Source organism: Nicotiana tomentosiformis, chromosome 3, assembly GCF_000390325.3.
Source record: "Nicotiana tomentosiformis chromosome 3, ASM39032v3, whole genome shotgun sequence".
Lineage (NCBI taxonomy): Eukaryota > Viridiplantae > Streptophyta > Magnoliopsida > Solanales > Solanaceae > Nicotiana > Nicotiana tomentosiformis.
In genome coordinates, this window is record NC_090814.1 from 68,662,532 (window position 1) to 68,676,484 (window position 13,953).

Sequence of the window (13,953 nt, forward strand, 5' to 3'; positions counted from 1 at the left end):
GACCTCCCAACGTGCGGTTGGCATATTTCTAAGTGCGGTCGCACATCCTAGCTTCTACGGTCGCACAAATATTGTGTGGTCCACAATTCGCAACCTTTCCACTACCATGCTTCAGTAAATTGGCCATAACCTTCTCTACAAATGTCCAAATGATGATTTTTTTTACCTTTCTGGAAACTAGACACGAAGGGATACAACTCTAATTTTTGAATCATCTCCAAATTCCTTTTAGTCAAAAGATATAAGCTTTCGAAGTCGGACCAGTAAACCTGCGGAAATCACCAGAAGTGCGGCCGCTCACAAAATTGTGCGGTCCGCACTTGTCCTCTGTGGTCCGTACTTTGCCTCTGAAGTGCGGCCGCACTCATATTTGTGCGGTCCGCACTTTTCCAATAGTTCGAGAACAACATTTGAGTGCAAAAATGCCCGGACATCGCTCAAAACTCACCCCGAAACTTACCGAGCCACTCGGGATCCCGTTCAAATATACCAACAAGTTCCATAAGATAACACAGACCTACTCGAGGCTTCAAATCACATCAAACATCAAAACGTCGAATCGTACCTCAAATCAAAATCTATTAACTTTGAACTTTCAAATTTTATATCTTGTGCCGAAACACATCAAATCAAGTCCGACTAACCTCAAATTTTGCACACAAGTCATAAATAACATAATAGACCTATTAAAATTTTCAGAATCGGATTCCGACTCCGATATCAAAAAGTCAACTCCCCGGTCAAACCTTCTAAAAATTCAACTTTTGCCATTTTAAGCCTAATTCCTCTACCGACCTCCAAATAATTAACCGTACACGCTCCTAAGTCCAAAATCACCATACGGATCTATTGGAATTATCAAAATTCTATTCTGGGGTCATTTACACATAAGTCAATATCCGGTCAACTATTTCAGCTTAAGCTTCCAATATGAAATTCATTCTTCCAAGCTAACTCCGAAATACCTTAAAACCAAAACCGACAATTTACACAAGTCATAATATCTCGTAGGAAGTTATTCAAGACTTTAAATAGTTGAAAAGAGCGTAAATACTCAAAACGACTGATCAGGTCATTACAATCCCCCCCACTTAAACATACATTCGTCCTCGAACGTGCCAAGAGTTGTTCCTAAGCCTTTAAATCATTGTTCCTCCTTACCATGCACATACCTGGGGGGTGATCCCACGTCACCCTATTCTATATAGGTCTAACAACATAACACAACTGAAAATCATTAATTTAACCTTAGTCCAAAACTTGGAGCCCAATTTCTAACACCCAGAATTCTTTCCAAGATCTAAATCTCACACACCGTATAAGTCTAAACAAGATGTATCAAGCCATAGCCATAACCCTAGATATAATCATATTACATACTACACAACTCACATGCTCGCAGCACCATTTCCGATCACAGTAATTACTCCTTACCAACCAAGTACAAGTATTAAACCTCATATCGAGCCAAACCTCATTCCAAAACCTTTGTACACTGCTGATAATAAAAGAAACATGCAAAAATATCATGACCCCTTGTCAGAGCAACAAGTCATGGAGCTCTCTCGCCCCAACCAGAACCAAAATCACATTCTAAGCCGACTTTCAATATTATCCTCCCGAATATATTATAATCAAACCTGATAGTACCCATTCTAGGTCCAATGACCTTATATTATTAAACACAACTATCCCACAGATACGTCACATCAATATAACTCAAGCCACAACTTCGCAATTCGTGTACCCAAATATGGGAGATGTCTCAAGGAAGAGAACCACATTACAAGTTTAACAAGCACCACCACAACCGCAATGTTACAACCAACTCCTCAAATTTCGTGAAGAGGATAACCGTAGGTATAACGACCCGACCGGTCATTTCGGGAGTTATAGCCCCGTTTCCCCTATTTTGATTTCCTTTATGCTCTTAAGCTATATTATGATATATCGGGTTAGTTGGTTTGGGTCCGGAGTGGTTTCGGAGTGGAATGAGACACTTAGTCTCTTATTTAGAACCTTAAGTTGGAAAAATCAATCGCATGTTGACCTATGTATAAACAATCTCGGATTTGAATTCTAATGGTTCCGTTAGCTCCGTTAGGTGATTTTGAACTTAGGAGTGCGTCCGGAATGTGATTTGGAGGTCCGTAGTAGAATTAGGCTTGAATTGGCGAAATTGGAAATTTGGCGATTTCGGTCGGCAGTGAAAAATTTGATATCGGAGTCGGAATGGAATTTTGGAAGTTGGAGTAGGTTTTTAGTGTCATTTGTGATGTGTGTGAAAAATTTGAGGTCATTCGGACGTGGTTTGGTTAGTTTCGGCATCTGTTGTCGAATTTGGATATTTAAAAGTTCTTAGGCTTGAATCAGAGGGTAATTTGGTGTTTGGATGTTATTTTGAGTGATTCGAAGGTTCGACTAGGTTTGTATATTGATATATAACTTGTTGGTATTTTTGGTTGAGGTCTCGAGGGCCTCAGGGTGATTCCGGATGGTTAACGGATTTGTCGAAGTTGGAAGATGTAGTTGAAGCTGCTGCTTCTGCTATTTTCGCACCTGCGGAAGGAAGAATCGCAGGTGCGGGGCAGCTGGTGCGCATGGGGGTTGGTAGGTACGGGGTCTCTGGTGCGCATGGGGGTTCATAGGTGCGGGGCCATTGGTGCGCATGGGGGTTCGCAGGTGCGGGCAATGCTGGGCTAGTCAGGATGCACAGGTGCGAGAAGGCTATCGCATCTGCGACCCGCAGGTGCGAGACCTGGGGCGCATATGCAGAAGGAAGGAAGAAGGCTAGCTTCGTAGATGCGACAGGTTGGCCGCAGATGCGGAACCTGGGCATTTAAGTGACTTGCGCAGGTGCGGTCGCGAGTGTGCGAGTAAAGGGCCGCAGGTGCGAGAAGCCTGGGCAGAAGGTATATATTGTAAACTTTGCGAATTTTGATGCATTCTTCACCATTTCTATTCGGTTTTGGAGCTTTTAGGAGAGCTTTAAAGAGGGAATCAAGGGGGGTTTTCATTGAGGTAAGTTACTTGAGACCTAATATTCGTATATATGGTGATTTCCCGTTGTTTAATCATATAATTAGTGAAAATGAGGGGTTAGGGCTTGGGATTTTTGGAGAAGTAATTTAAGGATTTGAAGGACCATACGATGTCGGAATTTAATAAATTTGGTATGGTTAGACTCGTGAGTGAATGGGCTTTCTAGTTTTGTATTTTGTCGGATTTCGAGACGTGGGCCTGGGGTCCGAGTTTGAGCCAATTTCGGGTTTTGGTCTAATTCTGTAGCTTTTTTTGTGGAATTCATTCCATTAACGCGTATTGATGGTATTGTACTGATTGTGAATAGATTCAAAGTATTTGGAGGCTGAGTCCAGAGGCAAGAGCATTACGGGGTAGAGATTTGACCGGTTTGAGGTAAGTAACGATTGTAAATCTAGTCCTGAGGGTATGAAACCCCAGATTTTTTTATCATTATACTATTTTTAAGTGACGAACATGCTAGGTGATGGGTGTGTATGCGTGCACTGTTGGGGATCATGACTTGGTCCGTCCCGTAGCAACTGTAAAGTTGTATATTTTTGAAACTATATGATACATATGTGTTTTAGAAAAAGATTCTGTAAATTGGGCTGAATGCCATGTTTGGGCCTTGTGCCAGTGCTGTTTGGACCCTTAGGGGCCTTTTCTTACTATCCTCTCACTGTTTCCGATTGAAAACCTATACTAAGTCATGGTTATACCTGTTTACTGCATAACGCGGTTTTTATTACTCAATTTTTGATGCACATAAATGTTGTTTTGGGTTGAGCACCATGTTTTTACTGAAATGCCCGAGTGGCTTGAGAGGTTTATGACTGAGTGAGGCCGAGGGCCTGATTTGTGAGGATATTTATGGGATCGGGTTGCACGCCGCAATATGTTTGATATAGGCCGAGGGCCTGAGTGATTTATGCCATGATTTGGCTTGATATAGTGCTTGGGCTGAAGGAGCCCCTCCGGAGTTTGTACACACCCCCAGTGAGCACAGGTACCTACTGAGTGCGAGTGACGAGTGTCAATGCCGAGTGCTGAGTGACTGTGAGGCATGAGTAATTGTGAGGTATGCCCGAGTGGAAAGAGTGATGGTGAGGTATGCCCGAGTGGCAAGAGTGATGGTGAGGTATGCCCGAGTGGCAAGAGTGATGGTGAGGTATGCCCGAGTGGCAAGAGTGATTGTAAGATATGCCCGAGTGGCACGAGTGACTGTGAGGTTTGCTCGAGGGGCTGTTTATGATTTCATCATTTTTGCACACCTTTGCATTGAGTCTTTGTTTGAAAAATTATTGAAAAATATCTTTAAATAATTTTTACTGGAACCGGGTTTAATCGAGATGATTTGATTCAAACACTGATCTATTTTAAGCATGTTGTACTTTACTGAATTTTTGTGATATGAACTTGATATGCTTTATTGCTCGTCACTATTACTCAGTCTTTATTTATTATTGTTACTTACTGAGTTGGCGTACTCACGTTACTCCATGCACCTTGTGTGCAGATCTAGGTGTAGCTGGACACGGTAGCGGTTGTTGATTATTCTGGTTGAAGATTTTTGTTTCTCGGGGATAGCAAGGTAGCTGCTTGGCGACCGCAACCCCCTCTCTTCTCCCTCTTATCTTCCTTTAGTTGTATTTAGCTATTTTCCAGACTATGTTAGTCTTGATATTGTCAGACAAATGGTAGTAGATGCTCATGACTAGTGACACCTTGATGTCAGGCTTTTCTTTTTCGCACTTTCATTTTGATTTGAACTCCTTTACGAAGGTTTTTGTGTTGAATATCATTGAAACTTATCTTTAAAATGAAAATATCAGTTTGTTTTGGGAATGAGTCGGCTTGCCTAGTTCCACAATAGGCTCCATCACGACAGGGGTTAGTTTGGGTCGTGACAGATTGGTATTAGAGCCTAGGTTACATAGGTCTCAAGAGTCATGAGCAGATTTAGTAGAGTCTTGCGGATCGGTATGGAGACGTCTGTACTTATCTTCGAGAGGATGCAGAACCCTTAGGAAGATTCCACATTCTTGAATTCTTGTCGTGCGAATTTGTTTATTCTAGTAACTAAACCTCTGTTGTTTCATTCTCTCACAGATGGTGAGGAATCGTACTACCGGTCAGGAGGGCCAGCCACCAGTACCACCAGCCAGGGCCGTGAGAGGCCGAGGCCGCGGTAGAGGCCATGGTAGGGGCAGAGGTGCAGCCCATACCGCAACTGGGGCAGTACCTACAGATTCACAAGTTGTCCCAGATCAGGACCATATTCCAGTTGTTGATGCACCAGCTCAGGCACCACCTGTGCCTATTGTGATTCCAGGCCTTCAGGAGGCCCTAGCTCAGATTCTGACAGCGTGTACTGGCTTTACTCAGGCGGTCTCTATCTCGACGGTCGCAGCCACTTCTCAGGCCCGGGGAGGCACTCACACTCCCGTCGCTCGCACACCCGAGCAGGTTATTCAGGGACTTCAGACACCGGAGGCACCACCAGCCCAGCTGGTTGCAATTGCTCAGGATTATGTGGTTCCTGCTATGCCTGAGGATGATCAGCGTAGGTTGGAGAGGTTTGGGAGACTTCAGCCACCACCTTTCAGTGGCACAGAGAGAGAGAGGATACTCAGGACCTTTTGGACAGGTGTCAGAGGATACTCTGTACTGCTGGTATTTTGGAGACTTGTGGGGTCTCTTTCACTACTTTTCAATTTTCCGGGGCTGCACTCAGATGGTGGGAGACTTACGAGAGGCGTAGGCCTGTTGGCGCAACACCCCTTACTTGGGAGCAGTTCTCCGTGGTCGTTTTGGAAAAGTTCGTGCCTCTATTCCGCAGAGAGGAGCTGCGCAGACAGTTTTAGCGGCTTCGCCAGGGTGATATGTCTGTGACACAGAATGAGATGCGGTTTTTTGAGTTGGACCGTCATGCTATCTGGTTGGTTCCCATGGACTGGGAGAGGATCATGAGGTTTATTGATGGTCTCACTTATCAGCTATAGTTGCTCATGACCAGAGAGAGGGTTTCGGGTGCTACTTTTGATGAGGTTGTCGACATTGCTCGGCAGATTGAGATGGTTTGTGGTCAGAAGAGAGTTGAGAGGGAGTACAAGAAGCCTCGTGGTCAGGGTGGATTCAGCGGTGCTCCTTTTGGGGGTCAGTTCCAGCACGGTAGAGGTCGTCATTTTAGACAGGCTCAGTCAGCTCGGCCATTTCACCGTGGTGCATCATCTGGCCATAGTTCTCACAGTTCTCCACCTGTTCAGGGCTTTTCCATGCCAGGTTCTTCTACCAGTTATCTCGGTGCTAGGGGTTCCCTTCAGTTTCCGCCACCAGCACCAGGGAGTTGTTTTGAGTGTGGGAAGTTTGGGCACATGTGGAGGCATTATCCTCGTCGTCATGGAGGTCTATCTCAGCAAAGGAGTCAGCCTCCGACTTCAGCACCAGTTACTTCACCACCCTCCCAGTCAGCTAGGGGTGGAGGTCAGTCAGCTAGGGGTCGCCCTAGAGGGGGAGGCAGATCAGCGAGTGGCCAGGCCCATTTCTATGCTCTTCCTTCCAGACCAGATGCTATTGCTTCAGATGCTGTGATTACAGGTATTGTCTCAGTTTGCCACAGAGATGCCTCAGTATTATTTGACCCCGGTTCCACGTATTCATATGTTTCCTCGTATTTTGCCCATTTTTAGGATATGCCCCGTGAGTCTTTAGTTTTATCTGTACATATATCTACTCTTGTGGGCGATACTATTATTGTGGACCGCATATATCGGTCATGTGTGGTGACTATTAGGGGTTTGGAGACCCGAGTGGATCTATTGTTTCTCAGTATAGTTGACTTTGATGTGATATTGGGTATGGATTGGTTATCTCCATGTTATGCTGTTCTAGATTATCACGCAAATGCCGTAATGTTGGCTATGGCAAGATTTTCGAGGGTTGAGTGGAGAGGTTCTGTAGATTATGTACCAAGTAGGGTGATTTCATATTTGAAGGCTCAGCGTATGGTTGAGAAGGGTTGCCTGTCTTATTTGGCTTTTGTGAGGGATGTTGGTGTAGGGAATCCTGCCATTGATTTTGTTCCAGTGGTACGTGATTTTCCGATTGTGTTTCCTGTAGACCTGTCGGGCATGCCGCCTGACAGGGATATTGACGTTGGTATTGATTTTGTGCCAGGCACTCAGCCCATTTCTATTCCACCGTATCGTATGGCACCGGCGGAGTTGAAGGAATTGAAAGAACAACTTCAGGAACTCCTTGATAAGGGGTTTATTCGGCCTAGTGTGTCACCTTGGGGTGCACCGGTTCTATTTGTGAAGAAGATAGATAGTTCCATGAGAATGTGTATTGATTACAGGCAGTTGAACAAGGTAACAATCAAGAACAAGTATCCTTTGCCTCGTATTGATGATTTATTGGCCAGCTTCAGGGAGCGAGGGTGTTCTCCAAGATTGATTTGAGGTCCGGTTATCACCAGCTGAAGATTCGGCATTCAGATATTCTTAAGACAGCTTTCAGGACCCAATATGGCCATTATGAGTTCTTGGTGATATCTTTTGGGCTGACCAATGCCCCAGCAGCGTTCATGCATTTGATGAATAGTGTATTCCAGCCCTATTTGGACTCATTCGTTGTTATATTCATTGATGACATCCTGGTGTACTCTCGTAGCCAGGAGGAGCACCCTCAGTATTTGAGGATTGTATTACAGAGATTGAGGGAGGAGAAGCTTTATGCAAAGTTCTCCAAGTATGAGTTTTGGCTCAGTTCAGTAGCATTCTCGGGACACGTGGTGTCCAGTGAGGGTATTCAGGTGGGTCCGAAGAAGATAGAGGCGGTGCAGAGTTGGCCTAGACCGTCCTCAGCCACGGAGATTAGGAGCTTCCTTGGTTTGGCGGGTTATTACCGTCGCTTTGTGGAGGGATTTTCATCTATTGCATCGCCCTTGACCAAATTGACCCAAAAGGGTGCTCCACTCAGGTGGTCAGATGAATGTAAGGAGCTTTCAGAAGCTCAAGACTGCTTTGACCACAGCTCCAGTGTTAGTTCTACCATCAGCTTCAAGTTCCTACACCGTGTATTGTGATGCCTCGAGGATAGACATTGGTTATGTTTTGATGCAGGAGAGTAGGGCGATTGCCTACGCCTCACGCCAGTTGAAGACCAATGAGAAGAACTATCATGTCCATGATCTTGAGTTAGCAGCCATTGTTCACGCCTTGAAGATTTGGCGCCATTATTTGTATGGGGTTCCTTGTGAGATCTATACTAATCACCGGAGTCTGCAGTATCTGTTGAAGCAAAAGGATCTTAATTTCCGCCAGCAGAGATGGTTGGAGCTTCTTAAGGACTATGATATCACTATTTTGTACCATCCGGGGAAGGCCAATGTGGTGGCCGATGCTTTGAGTCACCGAGCGGAGAGTTTGGGGAGTTTAGCATACCTTCCAATAGTAGAGAGACCTTTGGCATTGGATGTTCAGGCCTTAGTGGGCCGGCGTGTGAGATTGGATATTTCGAAGCCTAGTCGGGTATTGGCTTCTGTGGTCTACAGGTCTTCTCTTTATGACCGTATCAGGGATCGTCAGAATGATGACCCCCACTTGATCGTTCTTCAGGACAGGGTTCGGAGAGGTGATGCTAGGGATGTGACTATTGGTGATGATGGCGTGTTGAGAATGCAGGGTCAGATATGTGTGCCTAATGTAGATAGGCTTCGAGAGTTGATTCTTGAGAAGGCCCACAGCTCGCGGTATTCCATCCATCCGGGTGCCGCGAAGATGTACCAGGATTTGAGACAACACTATTGGTGGAGGTGGATGAAGAAGGATATAGTTGGGTTTGTATCTCGGTGTCTCAACTGTCAGCAGGTTAAGTATGAGCATCAGAGACCGGGGTGGCTTGCTTCAGAGATTAGACATTCCGGAGTGGAAGTGGGAGCGGATCACCATGGACTTTGTAGTTGGGCTCCCACGGACTTCGAGGAAGTTCAATGCTATTTGGGTTATTGTGGATCAGCTGACCAAGTCCGCGCACTTCATTCTAATTGGTACTACTTACTCTTCAAAGCAGTTGGCTGAGATTTACATCCGAGAGATTGTTCGCCTGCATGGTGTCCCATTTTCCATCATTTCAGATAGGGGCACCCAGTTTACATTGCAGTTTTGGAGGGCAGTGCAGCGAGAATTGGGTACTCAGGTTGAGTTGAGCACAGCTTTTCACCCTCAGACGGACGGGCAGTCCGAGCGCACTATTCAGATATTAGAGGACATGTTGCGCGCTTGTGTTATTGATTTGGGGGTTCATGGGACCAGTTTCTGCCACTCGCGGAGTTTACATATAACAACAGTTATCAGTCGAGTATTCAGATGGATCCGTACGAGGCTTTGTATGGGAGGAGGTGTAGATCTCCGGTTGGATAGTTTGAGCCGGGTGAGGCTAGGCTCTTGGGTACAGACTTGGTCCAGGATGCATTAGATAAGGTGAAATTGATTCAGGAGCGGCTTTGCATGGCGAAGTCTCGGCAGAAGAGCTATGCGGACAGGAAGGTCCGTGATGTATCTTTCATGGTTGGGGAGAAGGTTTTGCTGAAGGTATCACCCATGAAGGGTGTTATGAGGTTTGGTAAGAGGGGAAAGTTGAGCCCCCGGTTCATTGGGAATTTTGAGGTGCTTCAGAGTATTGGGGAGGTGGCTTATAAGCTTGCCTTGCCACCCAACTTTTCGAGTGTGCACCTAGTGTTTGATGTTTCCATGCTCCGGAAGTATATTGGAATCCGTCCCATGTTTTGGACTTCAGCACGGTTCAGTTGGAGGGTGATATGACTTATGATGTGGAGCCGGTGGCTATTTTGGATCGGCAGGTTCGAAGGTTGAGGTCAAAGGATATAGCTTCAGTGAAGGTGCAGTGGAGAGGTCAGCCTGTAGAGGAGGCCACCTGGGAGACCGAGCGGAAGATGCAGAGCAGATATCCACGCCTATTCGAGACTCCAGGTATGTTTCTAGACCCGTTCGAGGACGAACGGTTGTTTAAGAGGGGGATGATGTAATGACCCGGCCGGTCGTTTCGGGAGTTATAACCCTGTTTCCCCCATTTCTGTTTTCTTTATGCTCTTAAGCTATATTATGATATACATGGTTAGTTGGTTCGGGTCCGGAGTGTTTTCGGAGTGAAATGAGACATTTAGTCTCTTATTTAGAACCTTAAGTTGGAAAAGTCAACCGGATATTGATCTATGTGTAAACGACCTCAGATTTGAATTCTGATGGTTCTGTTAGCTCCGTTAGGTGATTTTGGACTTAGAAGTGCATACGGAATGTGATTTGGAGGTCCGTGGTAGAATTAGGCTTGGATTGGCGAAATTGGAAATTTGGCAATTTCGGTCGGCAGTTGAAAATTTGATATCGGGGTCGGAATGGAATTTCGGAAGTTGGAGTAGGTTCATAGTATTATTTGTGACGTGTGTGCAAAATTTGAGGTCATTCGGACGTGGTTTGGTTGGTTTCGGCATCGGTTGCCGAATTTGGAAATTTAGAAGTTCTTAGACTTGAATCCAAGGGTAATTTGGTGTTTGGATGTTGTTTTAAGTGATTCGAAGGTTCTACTAGGTTTGTATGTTGATATATAACTTGTTGGTATTTTTGGTTGAGGTCCCGAGGGCCTCGGGGTGATTCCGGATGGTTAACAGATTTGTCAAAGTTGGAAGATGCAGCTGAAGCTGCTGCTCCTGCTATTTCCGCACCTGCGGAAGGAAGAATCGCAGGTGCGGGGCCGCTGGTGCGCATGGGGGTTCGCATGTGCGGGCAATACTGGGCTAGTTAGGATGCACATGTGCGAGAAGGCTATCGCATCTGCGAGCTCGCAGGTGCGAGACCTGGGGCGCAGATGCGGAAGGAAGGAAGAAGGCTGGCTTCGCAGATGCGGCGTGCCACGCGCAAGTGCACAAGCGCATGTGCGACAGGTTGGCCGCAGATGCGGAAACTGGGTGTTTAAGTGACTTGCACAGGTACGGTTGTTGGGACCGCAGGTGCGGTCGCGCGGGTGCGAGTAAAAGGCCGCAGGTGCGAGAAGCCTGGGCAGAAGGTACATATTGCACACTTTGCGAATTTTGGTGCATTCTTCACTATTTCTATTCAGGTTTGGAGCTTTCGGGAGAGCTTTGAATAGGGAATCAAGGGGGGTTTTCATTGAGGTAAGTTACTTGAGCCCTAATACTCGTATATATGGTGATTTTCCGTTGTTTAATCATGTAATTAGTGAAAATGAGAGGTTAAGACTTGGGATTTTTGGAGAAGTAATTTAAGGATTTGAAGGACCAGACGATGTTGGAATTTGATGAATTTGGTATGATTAGACTCGTGAGTGAATGGGCATTCTAGTTTTGTAAATTTTGTCAAATTTCGAGACGTGGGCCCGGGGGCCGTGTTTGAGCCAATTTCGCATTTTTGTCTAATTTTGTAGCTTTTCTTGTGGAATTCATTCCATTAGCGCGTATTGATGGTATTGTACTGATTGTGAATAGATTCGGAGTATTTGGAGGCCAAGTCCAGAGGCAAGAGCATTGCGGGGTAGAGATTTGAACGGTTTGAGGTAAGTAACGATTGTAAATCTAGTCCTGAGGGTAAGAAACCCCGGATTTTTGTATCATTCTACTATTTTTAAGTGACGCACATGCTAGGTGACGGGCGTGTGGGCGTGCACTGTTGGGGATTGTGACTTCGTCCGTCCCGTAGCAACTGTAAAGTTGTATATTTTGTTGAAATTATATGATACTTATGTGTTTTAGAAAGAGATTCTGTAAATTGGGCTGAATGCCATGTTTGGGCCTTGTGCCAGTGCTGTTTGGACCCTTAGGGGCCTTTTCTTACTATGCTCTCACTGTTTCCGATTGAAAACCTATACTCAGTCATGGTTATACCTGTTTACTGCATAACGCAGTTTTTATTACTCGATTTTTGATGCACATAAATGTTGCTTTGGGGTGAGCACCCTGTTTTTACTGAAATGCCCGAGTGGCTTGAGAGGTTTATGACTGAATGAGGCCGAGGGCCTGATTTGTGAGGATATTTATGGGATCGGGCTGCATGCCGCAGCATGTTTGATATAGGCCGAGGGCCTGAGTGATTTATGCCATGATTTGGCTTGATATAGCATTTGGGCTGAAGGAGCCCCTCTGGAGTTTGTACACACCTCCAGTGAGTGCAGGTACCTACTAAGTGCGAGTGCTGAGTGCCGAGTGCTGAGTGGCTGTGAGGCATGAGTGATTGTAAGGTATGCCCGAGTGGCAAGAGTGATGGTGAGGTATGCCTGAGTGGCAAGAGTTATTGTGAGGTATGCCCGAGTGGCACGAGTGACTGTGAGGTTTGCCCGAGAGGCTGTTTATGATTTCATCATTTTTGCTCACCTTTGCATTGAGTCTTTGTTTGAAAAATATCTTTAAATGATTTTTACTGGAATCGGGTTTAATCGAAATGATTTGATTCAAACATTGCATGTTGTACTTTATTGAATTTTTGTGATATGAACTTGATATGCTTTATTGCTCGTCACTACTGCTCAGTCTTTATTTATTGTTGTTACTAACTGAGTTGGCGTACTCACGTTACTCTCTTCACCTTGTGTGCAGATCCAGGTGTAGCTGGACACGGTAGCGGTTGTTGATTATTCTGGTTGAAGATTTTTGTTTCTCGGGGATAGCAAGGTAGCTGCTTGGCGACCGCAGCCCCCGCTCTTCTCCCTCTTATCTTCCTTTAGTTGTATTTAGCTATTTTCCAGACTCTGTTAGTCTTGATATTGTCAGATAAATGGTAGTAGATGCTCATGACTAGTGACACCCTGATGTCGGGCTTTTCTTTTCCGCACTTTCATTTTGATTTGTACTCCTTTACGAATGTTTTTGTGTTGAATATTATTGAAACCTATCTTTAAAATAAAAATATCGGTTTGTTTTGGAAATGAGTCGGCTTGCCCAGTTCCACGATAGGCGCCATCACGGTAGGGGTTTGTTTGGGTCGTGACAGTAGGTGCATATGCATAATTGTAGAGGAAGGAAATTAATAAATCAGATAAATTATCATAGAAATAGAATTTCCACACACGGCACAGACAACTCACGTGCCAATAATATAAATCGCATGGCATGGTCATAGGCCTCCAGTCCCAACATATCATACAAGAGCAATTAAACAAGTACACATGTATATGATAATGAAATAAGATTCTCATAAAGGTGGACTGGTATAAATAACATTCCATAGCGTAAGCATGTGCAAAGTCTGCTATCACACTTCAAATCGACAAGTTAACGCAGAAATAGTAACTACCCCGTTTATTCAGGGGAATTAGCGTCTTTGTAACCTCAAATGTAGCCCAGATAGTTCTCAACAAAGGTACGAACACGAGAAACGTTATAACTTTACGCTTAACAATCAACTTCAAGCATATCATAGCCTAAGCATTCTTTCGAGTATGAATACTTGCCCCGATGCCTGCACATTGGCTCAAATCTCACATATATGCACACTTATAGTGCATAGCTATCGGAAATAATTAACGCAACTAGTGCTTCCACTGAGTTAAAATAAAATATTCACCTCAAACAGGTCATAACCCGAAACAATATACTTCTGAGAACTCCTAGTCTCCAAATTCATCCAACACATGAATCGCCGTAACTGATCCCAACTCCAGCACTAGAATGACTAACACATCTTCCATTCACGATCTTTCCATAAGGAATACTTTCATAATTCTTCCGTGCCACATAGCAATAATTTGAATATCAACAGTCTATCAACGAGGTGAGTACTGCAATACCAATAAAAATCCGTAAGTCAAAACACAATGCGCCTTTTGAAATGCGCACCCTTCTTAGGGATTACCGAGCAATTATAACATTCATCTAATTATCTAAAATTGACCATTCTGTCT